We start from the raw sequence: 11,550 nt of genomic DNA on the forward strand, positions 1-11,550 counted from the left end.
TTTGTCTGTTGTACTGTATAAATAACACTTCTGCAACTTTATATAGAGATTATATATATATTGTTTCAATGCAACAAATTCCAAGTTTCTTTTAAAACATATCCCTTAAATCTCATCTCATAAATGTATATATTAAAAAAAACAATGAACATTAACACACACTTCTTTACAACTTGCATAAAAGTAATTACAACCCATCTTAATAATTATTCTTTTCAATTAGAAGTATCCACATACCCATTTATCCAGATGTATCCAGGTATCTAACAATTGTTGTTTATGTATGTAAACATATTTGAAAAACATCTGCACAACTTTTGATCAGACATAGTGAGCACGCCAATGGCATATATTCTCTTTTTCATCTTGGCCTATGCCTTAAGGACAATAGGAGTAAACCACTTTTATATGCACATGGTTTTAGAATAGGTCCAGAAGCACTCGGCCTTTATAAACAAACTCTTCTTGGAGGAGTTCAATATAAGATGGCCCTATAATATCAGGCATGAAGGAATTCTCAGCTGTAGGAGAGGACATTTTTAAACACAATGAAATGTAAAATAACGGTGCACATGTATCAAGATTTTTTATCAAGCGCTGTGTTACCTTACATCTACTTCATAGCACTGTTCCGATCAAAATGAAATCTGTGATAGCCCTCCCCGATTCTCCTCAGTTACCACCTAAAATTGTGGAATTACTTAAAAACGAGTCTGAACAATTTTTTGAGGGAGTTTCTTAACGCACAATTTAACATAGAAAACAATTAAAAATAAGATATGATAAATTTCAAATTGATGAAATATAGCACTAATACGGAGTGCCCCTGGTTATTCCTTTTTATAGCTAAAATAAGCACAATTACATTATGGTTGATTCTAACAATGTAAAATAAAATATTTGGATTTATTATGGTTTTACAGCTTATTAGGGAGGCTAGATTCATGGGCACAGACAATGCACTTTCACTTTGGAGTTATATGTCCATTGGCTACATTTTGAGTCAGGCCCGGTTCCAGGAATTTATGTGGATGGGCCAAGGGTGCGTCAGGTGGGCCAATGTGAGCCCGATATTTGATAATTCTGGAGGCAGACCACAAGTGCTAGATTTACATTATATTTTCTTCCAAACAGTCATACAGAGCACGTGGAGAGTAATTAGAGAGTAAAAGCCGATGTCTATACTTTTCAAGCCCAACCCTCATAACTTCCAGCAGGCCAGGCTTCAATAGAAGTACCTGGTTACCAAGCAGATTGTAATAGTAGTTCGCATTTAAGGTAGTCCCTGTAACCACACCCAAGCCTTTGATCTATGCACTAGGTAGACTGGCTATTTATTCATTGCAATTTGCCCAACACCTATTTCTTTGCACATTGCGATCTTTGTAACTGTTTATTTCCATGTCATTCTTTTGCTTTTGTTGATAAAAAAGTTTAAAAAACAGCAACACATTTGGAACAAAAGAAAGCAGCATTCCTGACACCTGAGAGCAGTTTCATGTCTGGCAAATGTAAAACTGGTAACTGTGCTCAAAGAGGTAACCTTCTGGGGCGTATCACACAGAGAGTCCCAGGGGCACAACGGCTCGTTCTGTGCGCCGTGGGGCCCTATAGTATTACAGAAGATGGACGCTTGTGTAGCCCCTTCTGCAATACTGATAGCGCTGTTGCATATGTTGAGCCAGCGCCATCTTCAGAGCGAATTCCCTGATTTTCATGGGAGCATGGCCACGTGCTAATGAGCAAATGGCTTTGTCTCTGTGCCCACCCCATATCCTGGATGCAGACACCGGGGCAAAAATCCCCTTAGGATACCCACTGACAAATGCTACAAGAAGGTAGTGCACAGTCTGTGTGCCTCCGTAGGCCTTCCTTCTGGAGGGTGTCATGGGGCTACCATGGACCCCCCAGACCAGGGGCGGCTCCCCTGAAGGGGGGAGGAACATCGCACCATTGCTTTCTCGCAGTGCAAGAAGCAGAAACATTAAAATGGTAAAACTACAATTTTATGCTTCTGCTTCTCGCACTGAGAGAAAGAAGAAGTGTTTGGTTGGGGGGTGGGCGGGGCTGCTCCAGGACAGGAGAGGAGTGGCTTGCCCACTGCTGAGGGCGCTGACTGTTTGGTTGGCTCTCTGGGGTCGACCAAACCAGTCAGGCGCACTCTGTCTTTTCTCCATGCAGGGTGCATGCAGCCTGCATGGAGAAAATTGCCTCCGCATAGGCGCCTGGCTGTTCGGTGTCCTGACCAATCACCGCTGCCATAGCAGCGTTGTGATTGACATTGGTAGGGGAGGGAGGCCACCTACTTCCTGTTCCTGCCAGAGGCAGGAGAGGCGCAGACGACGCAGTACCGGTCCGGCAAAGGTAAGTTAACTTTTTTATTTTTTATTTAAATTATCCCCTGCTTGACGCCCCCGCAGCCTCACCTGTGAGTCATGCAGGCCGCGTCTGCCCCAGACATCGCCCTGCAGGGAGGTGCAGTCACTAACTGCACCTGCCTGCAAGGGGATCTCTCTACCCTTCCAAACTGCAGACAGCATGCCGCATGCATTGTAAAAATCTTTATTTCTATACTCATAAACAGCCGTTCTGTATTTTACTGAAAAGGGCTGCTCAAGGGCAGGCGAGGGTTCCTGGCTGTCCTAAGGGCAGACCATTAATTTTAACAGGGTGCACTGTCTCTGTATGAGCCCAGCGCACCTGTTTAAAGGTGCGCAGAGACTTAAAAAGGGGCAGTGCTCCCTATATGTAAAACTCATTGTGCGACGGAAAGGAGTGAGGACAGGATATAGTGTTGAAAAGGTGCTTTCACCGGCTGCAGATGCAACCCCTATAACAACTGCAGATACATACATTTCATGAAGTACTAGAAAAGCTTCAGCATGATCATGCACCAGTTAACAAATGGTGTCAACATCTGCACCAGTGTAGCTGTCATAAAGCAGGAAAATTCTAGCTTGAAATGTTATTAACAGGATTGACATTTTGCCATAGACATTAACGTAGAAGAACACACGTAGGAAAATGTGCCTTTATTAAAGTTGTAAAAGCTTGGTTGCAGAGTTAACATTTAGTTTGTTTTAAAAATGACATAGAAAATTAGTGCAAAATGCAGTAAACGTTCACTTCTATGGTATTTTCATTGCTAGGCCCAGACTAGGCCTTTCTCGTCTTTCTATCTTTTCTTATTTTCTCTTTAATAAATAAATGGCTTTTAAAAAATGCTGTACCATGCACATGTGTTTAATAGATTACCCACATGTGACCTATTCACACTTGTCATTGCTGTAGAAAGTGTTGACTTCATAAAATGTATTTCTACTTTCCAATAAACATGTTCTCATTGTATTTAGATAGCTTTGCTTTCACATACTCACTCAATGCTGAATAGTGAACAGTATATAAAAATAAAATGCGTAAATGAAGACATGAATCCCATGATTTAACCAGGACGTTGCAAATAAAATATTTCTGTCTTTAGAATAGTTCATTGTTACGCAGTGGATCTCTGAATAGCTAATAGTTAGACATTGCTGAAGTTTCTTATGGGAACCCAAGCAAATGTTACAAGTATATGAATGTCTAGCAACTAACTGATACTTTTAAGTATTACCCTGTTGACATTTTGTGTTTCTCGTGGGAAACAGAGGAAGAAACTGAGGACCATCGGACGATTTCTCTTCATTGGCTAGAGAAGATCTAACATGGAATAGATTGATAGATGTGTTTTGTGTTTTATAATACTGCATGTTTGCAGCTACGGTCCGTGCAGGTAACAGCGGTGGGGCCGGGTGGGGGTGGAGGGGGGGTTTCGAGGATCGATGCCGAGGGAAAATTAATTATTTATTTAATTTTCCCTCTGCATCGTCCCTCACAATCCCCCTACCTGGCCCCACCGCTGCTATCTGCACGGACCGCGGCTTCATGTTTCTGAGTTAGGGGGAACTCTTAGACACACTTCTTCTACTGAGAGTCTTGCTGTAAGCTACTGCCGACAGCTCTATTTGTTACTTGCCGCTTTGGCGTGACTATTTCTGATTTATCTTTTCTCATGCCTTTATGGATGTAGCTACCGCAGAACCTGTTGTTCGCTTATGGAGGCTCGCCTGAGTCTTCTTAAATTGCTCTTTATAGGGAGTTCGACTTCTAAAATGCTCCACTTATCTCGCTCTGTTAATGAACTCCTCATGGGTTCTGCCTAAAATCTGAACCGATTAATCTATCTAAAATAGGGACACAGGGCCAGATGTAGCGAGGCTTTTTGCGTTCGCAAACGTGCCGATTGACAGAATCAACCTGTTTCCGAACTCAAAAATCTTTTGAAAAGCGTGACACTTTTGCCATTCGCTATAAGGTTAATCACAAATTTTTTGAGATTACCTAAATTGCAAATGCAGTTAGGAAAGCACAATTTTCGACTCCCTAAGTGCAATGCTTGAAGCAATCGCTAAATGCAAATTTGCATTAAGGGATCACAAATTATCATCAACTTCAAGTTAGGGCATGTGTGTATGGGACATGTGCACTCTTACCTTTTTTGGGAGTGCATCATGGGCGCCTTATGTCCCCCTGGCCCCCTTGCAACTGCATTCACAATTTGCGATTACCTATTTGTTAATCGCAAATTGAAAATGCCTTCCCATTCATTCCTATGGGCCTTTAGGCATTCCCTAATAGCGAATCGCAATTTGCTATTCGCTAATAGGGAATGCTAAGGATTCACACAACAATTTGTAAATCCTATAAACATTGCATTTTGCGTTTCTAAAATAGCGAATCAGTATAATTCGCTATTTAAGAATCGCAAAAGCAATTCTTGATACATCTGGCCCTAAATTCCTGTATGGAACAAGCTTGTCATTTGCTGCATTATTTCGGCTTTAACAATGACCTTTTATTTAATATTTCTGTAAAAGGATTGATGTGGCTTACTAATTAAATAAATAAGAGAAAACAATCCACTAATCTCAAAGTGAGAAATAAAGATTTTAAACCGAACCTAAACTCTCAGCATTGACTGAGCTAATCAACTATAATGATAATGTTTGTTAAGTGATGTTCGATTTATGCTCCATTCTAAAACGATGGCAAAGATTATTTCTCCTGAAGACGAACATAGCGCCGAGTTGGAACCCACATTGTAAGTTACGGGGTGAACTAATTTGTTTGTGAATAGTTAAAGTTTGTGCAATTGTATTTCTAGTATATGGGATCTACATATGCAGATGTGCAGTTTGAGTGAGTATTGTGTGTGCCTGTGGGGTTTTTTCACATGTGTGTGGCACAGCCATTCTGCAGTAGGTGTTTTTGTGTGCAACATTTGTTTGTGCCTGATGTGAGTGTGCTTATGTGTTGTGTGTGATTCTAACTTAGCAGTACAAAGTATTTGCTGTGATATATGCAGACAATCAATTTATCTGAAAATCATACTTTGTTTGTGACAAACGTTTAGTGATCTCAGTTTTCAAATATACCTGTAGAATTGATTGTTTATCTCTGAGGTAAGTTTGGATAATTAGCCTGAATGCCATCATGTGTATATAATGCCACATTGCATAACTCTTAGTGGCTCTTTATTGAACTGAATTTTAATCAGTACCTATTGGAAAACGAGGCAGTATCTGTGAGGCTTGCACAAATAACATGTCACATTTGTCCTTCACTGGGAACCAAACACTCTAGTGTAGCGCCTGACTCTCAGAGGGTAGCGTTGCAGAGCAGTCTAAGGCTTACTCAAGGGTGTGGTGTGGGCTAGTAATCGCCATTACAGGTGTGCAGGAATAACACTCAATAATTGATTGTCCAGTCTGTACTTTGCTTTATAAAAGTAAGAGTACATTTATTAAACACACACACTACTAAATACTATGCACCAATTTATAAATATACATAAGGTGTTGGAATTACTTTGTGACATTGCATAACATCTCCACCCCTCCCGCAGGGGGGGTGGGATCTAGTACCACTATTCCCATGTATGCACATCATCTTGCCCCCTAATGCAGTGGATTGACACAACCTGGAGTGAGGGCCTTGCCAACTGGCACCATCCCAGTGGCGACCCACCCCATCATCTCAACAATCATTAAAAATAGGTACACCTGTCCTGGGGACACGACTCTGACGGAGCATCTCATACTGACCAGACAGTATGCACCTCTACATCTTGTGGCTAACGGTCTGGATTGTTCCTCCCCTAAAGCAGTAGCAAGAATACATGTTTGGGCATCACTTTAAATTAGGTAATTTTCATAGCTGATAACAGTTGATACCATTTGTAATGCACTGCAATCACAGCCTCTAAAAGGCATCACAAGTAAAATCACAGGATTAAGCATCAGCCAGACACCCTAGCAGGAATGTCCAGCAACATAAGCCCATTTGGCTTATGACATTACCTTACACAGGTACGTCACATAACACATGTGACTTTCAGTCCCTCTAAAAGAAACAACATTAGTAAATGCATTTCTGGTGCAATTACACCTCTTCACCACCAAGGGATGCCCTTCTCCAGACATCCCCAACTCAGCCCTTCATACCTTGAGGCAGTCCCTTAGGCACCCCCAGCTGCAGAATAAAAGTTCCAGCCACGGGGATGTTGATGACGCCTGGCTGAGCCCTTGAGGGGTTGTTCTTTGGAAGTCTCCAGAGACTTAGGGAGGGACTTAACATCTTCGTGCTGGGGGAGACTGCGTTGCTCCTGTAGCTCCCCCGGCAACTTTGTAGGCTGTCAGCGGTGACCTTGTCCTCCTGGGCCCACCACAAGTCGAGAAAAGGCTGTTTCCATGCAGGCCTGTTTAGGTTCTGCAATGCATTATGGGGCGCTTCTCTCGGCTATTGCTGTATATTATAGCAGCGGCTTCCACGCTGCTCTGGGTAGAGCCGCGCTGCCCATCTGGGGGCCTCACGACACGCCGTCATGCCTCAGTGGTGGGGCCCAGTCCCGCCCAGACCCCCAGCTATTACTGCAGCCTGGGGAGCCCACCTCCGGCTGCGTTAGCCCATCGTCGGGGGTCTGGTCCCACCCGGACCCCTGCTGCCCAAAGGTGAGTGTTTTCGGCTCGGGGAGCCCACCCCCGGCTGCTCCTCATTTCACGAAGGCCTGGTCCCACCCGGGCCATCCACAATGCCACCCCGTTGGAGGGCAGCCTGGGCAGCCCACCCCCGGGGAGCCCCCGCAAGCTCCCCGTCTGGCCAGCCCCCTTGCGTGGTGCCGCAACAGGATCCGGCACCTCCTTTCTGGTCTTCTGGCTTTTTGCCAGGCAGATGTGAGGCAGCCTCCAACTTGGCGGGTCTTCATGGGAGTGCACTCCCCCCACCTTCGCGCTGTCACGGTGGAGTGCGATAGCGCTCCCCCGCCTTCCTCTGTCACTTCAGGGCCCGGAGATGGGGTCCCGGGCCCCTGCAGAGTCTTCACGGGGAGGACGACGGCGCTCCCTGGCTTTCCTTCACCCGAAAGGGGGGTTGCGTGACGGCGCGCCCCATCACCATTTTCGTCGGGGGCCAGGGTGGGCTCCTGGCACCCGTGGGGGCATTTTCACGGGGCCCGGAGTTGGGATCCCAAGCCCCTCTCTCCATTTCCCGGGGGCACAACGGCACTCCCCGGTCTGCATTTTCGTCGGGGGCCAGGTTGGGCTCCTGGCCCCCAGTGGGGCAGTTTCACAGGGAGCTTATCCACTTGTGGGGGCAGCCCCCGGGACCTGATCCACCCCGGGGGCTCATCTTGGACCGGCAGCAGAGCCCCACGCACTTGGTCGTCAGTCCAGGCAGAGGTCAAAGGTCGCCTACTTTCTGGGGGCGTATCTCGGCCCCCAGGTGCCCGATCGGCTCCATTCTGGCCTCTTCTTGCTCCTGGTGGTGCTCCCCAGCCACTGGGAGCACTTTCCTTTGCCCTCTGGATCTCCAAGAGGGTAAAAACAGCAGGGAGCGGTCTTCACTGGCTCCCTGCGCCTCTCTTCTCATTGAGCTGAGGCCCAGGCTTATGCACACAGGTCCTGGACTCTCCTCCTGGTGCAATTCAGGATCCTGGGACAGTCAGGGGGTTCTTCCTTCCAACTGCCCATTGCACCAGGCTCCAGCACCAGTCTTCCTCAGCAGACCACACCCCAGAGAGAGCTCCTCTTCCTGTGCAAACTCTTTTAAAGAATTTGGAGGGGCTGGCAGGAACTCTCCGTTTGCCCTATCAAACAGCGACACATCACTTCCCTGCCCCTGCTCCCTCCTTCCTGCCCAGGCCTCTGGGTCTGTTCAAAATGGCATCGTCCAAGGGTCTCATGCCACATGGTCTCTGAGACCCCCTTCCCCCCTCTCTGCCTTCTCTCCAGAGCAGCTTGGTGCCTGGCACCAGGTGTCAGCTGCTGATGGATGAACCTGTAGCTCCACCCATCTTCTCTTCTTGGAGTGGAGGCCTTCGCCCTTGCAATGCTTGTTGTGCTGGGCTGGGCCTCTGTGGCTATAGCTTGAGGAGGAAGGTCATTAATTTAGCCTGGCAGGGTCAGCCCCAGCCAGGTCCTGGTTATGGGCTGACTCAGAAAAATGTGATATTTCAGGATAACCCAAAAGCAGTACGACTTTGGACTCTGCAGAATATTCTTCTCACATAAGTTACAGTGGACTTTAGTGCGTGTCTGGAATTTGTAGGCCCTAGGAAAGTAAAACTAGCCCATGGGCTCCCCATCCTCATAGGGGAATAATGGAATAAAAAAAGTAAGGCACACTGACTTTCCCTCAAATGTTTCTTCCCATTGTAGAAAGCCTATTCCATGTAACACCCAGCTCTGCATAATCCCTGCCACACCGTTCTATCTGTACCTGCTCCTGGGCTGCGCACGCCAGCAATCTCCCCTGCGCAGCACCTACACATGTGCACACGCATGTACACATGGGTCTGCATGTAACCAACCTGGTGCCCCTTACTCCAGCTGCAGCGCAGTGGCCTAGTCAAGCCAGGGGGACACCGTTAAAATCCACATGGAGTCTCTTCCATCATGAGTTCACTGTGGGTGAGTCCCAACTTATGAGGCTCTCCCACAGTAAAAGCTCCAGAATTAGGTGTCCAAAAAGTGAAATATCCAGGTGGCTCAGATGGTCAAAACCATCTTCTAACAGTACCATTGCTAGTACATGTGAAGAGTAAGATCACTATAAACAGGACCACTTAAATTATGCGGCAAGGGAAGACGAATAATGCAGCGTAAAGATGCATATTTTTTGATACTATTACTTCATTACTTTTTCATTTTTCTTTCTATCTGGACATCGGTTGCACTTCAGTAGTAGCCAATTATAGAAATAAGCAACAGAAAAGTGACCAGTATGTCTTTGTGAAGGTCCTTCAACTGAGCAGCAACATGTGTCGCAGTATTTTTGAGAAACTTCTGATCCATTTGAGCGAGTTTGTAAAACATATCTGTAGATTATGCATCAGATAATGGATTATGTGGCAAATGAAGCAAACCCATACTTATGCGGAAAACACCACAGCCACATAATTGCATAATTTTAGTAGCCCCAACTATAGCCTGGGAATGTGCAATGTACTGTGACGAATTATCAGAAAATGCAATGTGCACATTTGTAGCCCTGCCATGCTGGTGAGAATTAATCCAGTTTAGCACAATTTCTTCTTTTTCTTACTTGAGCTAAAACGGTTATTTACTTTACCGCAGCATCTGATAGAGAACAGATAGACACACATATTCTAGTAGGAATTATAATTCCTCATTATGGCTGCCCATACAATGAGGCATGAACTGCCACTATCTGAATAGGATAATGGATTCTACAGTATATTACTGTGCACATTCTCCACAGACAAAACTGCACAACACTCCCAGAGCCCTTACACAGAAACAGCCATAATTGATTTGCAGAAGGCCATTCATAGCCCTGGGGCCACAGCACATGCTGCATCACTGGCAGGTAAACCCCTGCCCCCTATTCTCTAACACCCCCCCCCCACAATGCAGGTTACCTCACACATGAGCTAGGGTTGCTACAAGGCTGTTTTCTTTTTACCGGCATGACCAGTATTTTAATGTCAGCCAGTACAAAAGTAGGGAAAATCAATTAAAGCTGGCATTTTATCTATGTAACAGAAAATATCAAATACAGCTATTATTAATAATACAATGCACTTTTAACATGTATTCTAGAGGTTCCTTGATGACCCATGATTGATAATTAAAGTCAACGACTCATGTTTGGCCGTAGATATGGAGGAATCACTTAACAAGGGCTTTCTCCGTGGCCTGTTCAGCTGTGATTGGGAGGGCCAAAGGTCATTTTGTGAGGGCCTGGCCCACCCGCTAGAACTGGACCTGTTTTGAGTATGTATTCTGCTAAAGATTTATGGGTTTTCAGACAGATGATTTTATCCCAGTTTGGCTCCTCCCATCCGGGAAGAACCTCTATCATGGTGGTGGAAACTCTAAATAAGGCTGATCTTCACTGCTTCCCTTGGTGCAGATAATAATTAAGCCCAACTGGAGACTGAAAGTTTGTCATCCACAGTGTAAATGAGGCCATCGATCTGCTCACCCTCACTTTCAAGGTGTATGATGATTGTTGTGCCACTCTCATTTGAGTGGGGTATTTCTTTGTTGTACACAAACCCAAAGCCACTTTCATGGAATTTCTTAAAAGATGCCCCCCCCCACCACCTTCTTCAAGGAAGCCAAAGTGCTTAGGTCGCTTCACCTGAAGATTTTCTAGTTTCTTCCCCTATGCTCCCAGGATCTTATTCTCCCTAATAAAATGCTTTTGGCGATCCTGAAATTCTTTAATGTCTTCTGCAGTCTCAAATGATTTAATTACTTGTATGTTTCCGTCTCGTGTTCTACATCCATTGTGTGTTCCAGCATAAGCACCAATTTCTTTAGCTTATACCTTAATGTAACAGTCAATCTCTTTCAAGGCCTGGTAAGCCAAGACCTTTGATTTTACTAACATATATATATAATATACTTAGATATAGGGCTTTCAGTCACCTCTTTTCATCCATTGGTCTGTTATGTCATTCACATTTTGCTCCACTCACTACAGCATGTAGCATGGGACAGTGGGTCAACCTGTTTAAGCCACTGCTTAGCTTCAATTCGAGTGACTGCATTTTGCTCTCTCACAAGGAGTACACTCGCACATTAGGTAATCAGTTCTGTAGCAGTGTTTTTGTTTATACTTTATAATTATGTTACTGTTGCCTTTGTGTTTAGATAGCAGGACGCTTCTGGTGCACATTCCATTTTTATCAAATCCCATCTCCTGACAATGCTGTTGCACTTTTCTTCAGCGGCGGCCGCCACAAATAAAGGGTGGTGAGGTGGGTGAAGGGAGCGCAGGGAAGGGAGAGTCAAGCAGGGGGATTCAATTTTTTTAAATAATAGATTAAAAAAATACTTAACTTTAGCCACCTGCAAAAAGAACAGTTGATGGACAGAATGTAGAACAATGTCATACATTCACCCCAGTACAGAGATCTGGGCCTAAATCCATAGTTTTTTTGCTCACTGTGCCATTCCAGTTTGAACCCAGCCAATGAAAATCAGT

This window comes from Triturus cristatus, chromosome 1_2 (assembly GCF_964204655.1).
Source record: "Triturus cristatus chromosome 1_2, aTriCri1.1, whole genome shotgun sequence".
Classification (NCBI taxonomy): domain Eukaryota; kingdom Metazoa; phylum Chordata; class Amphibia; order Caudata; family Salamandridae; genus Triturus; species Triturus cristatus.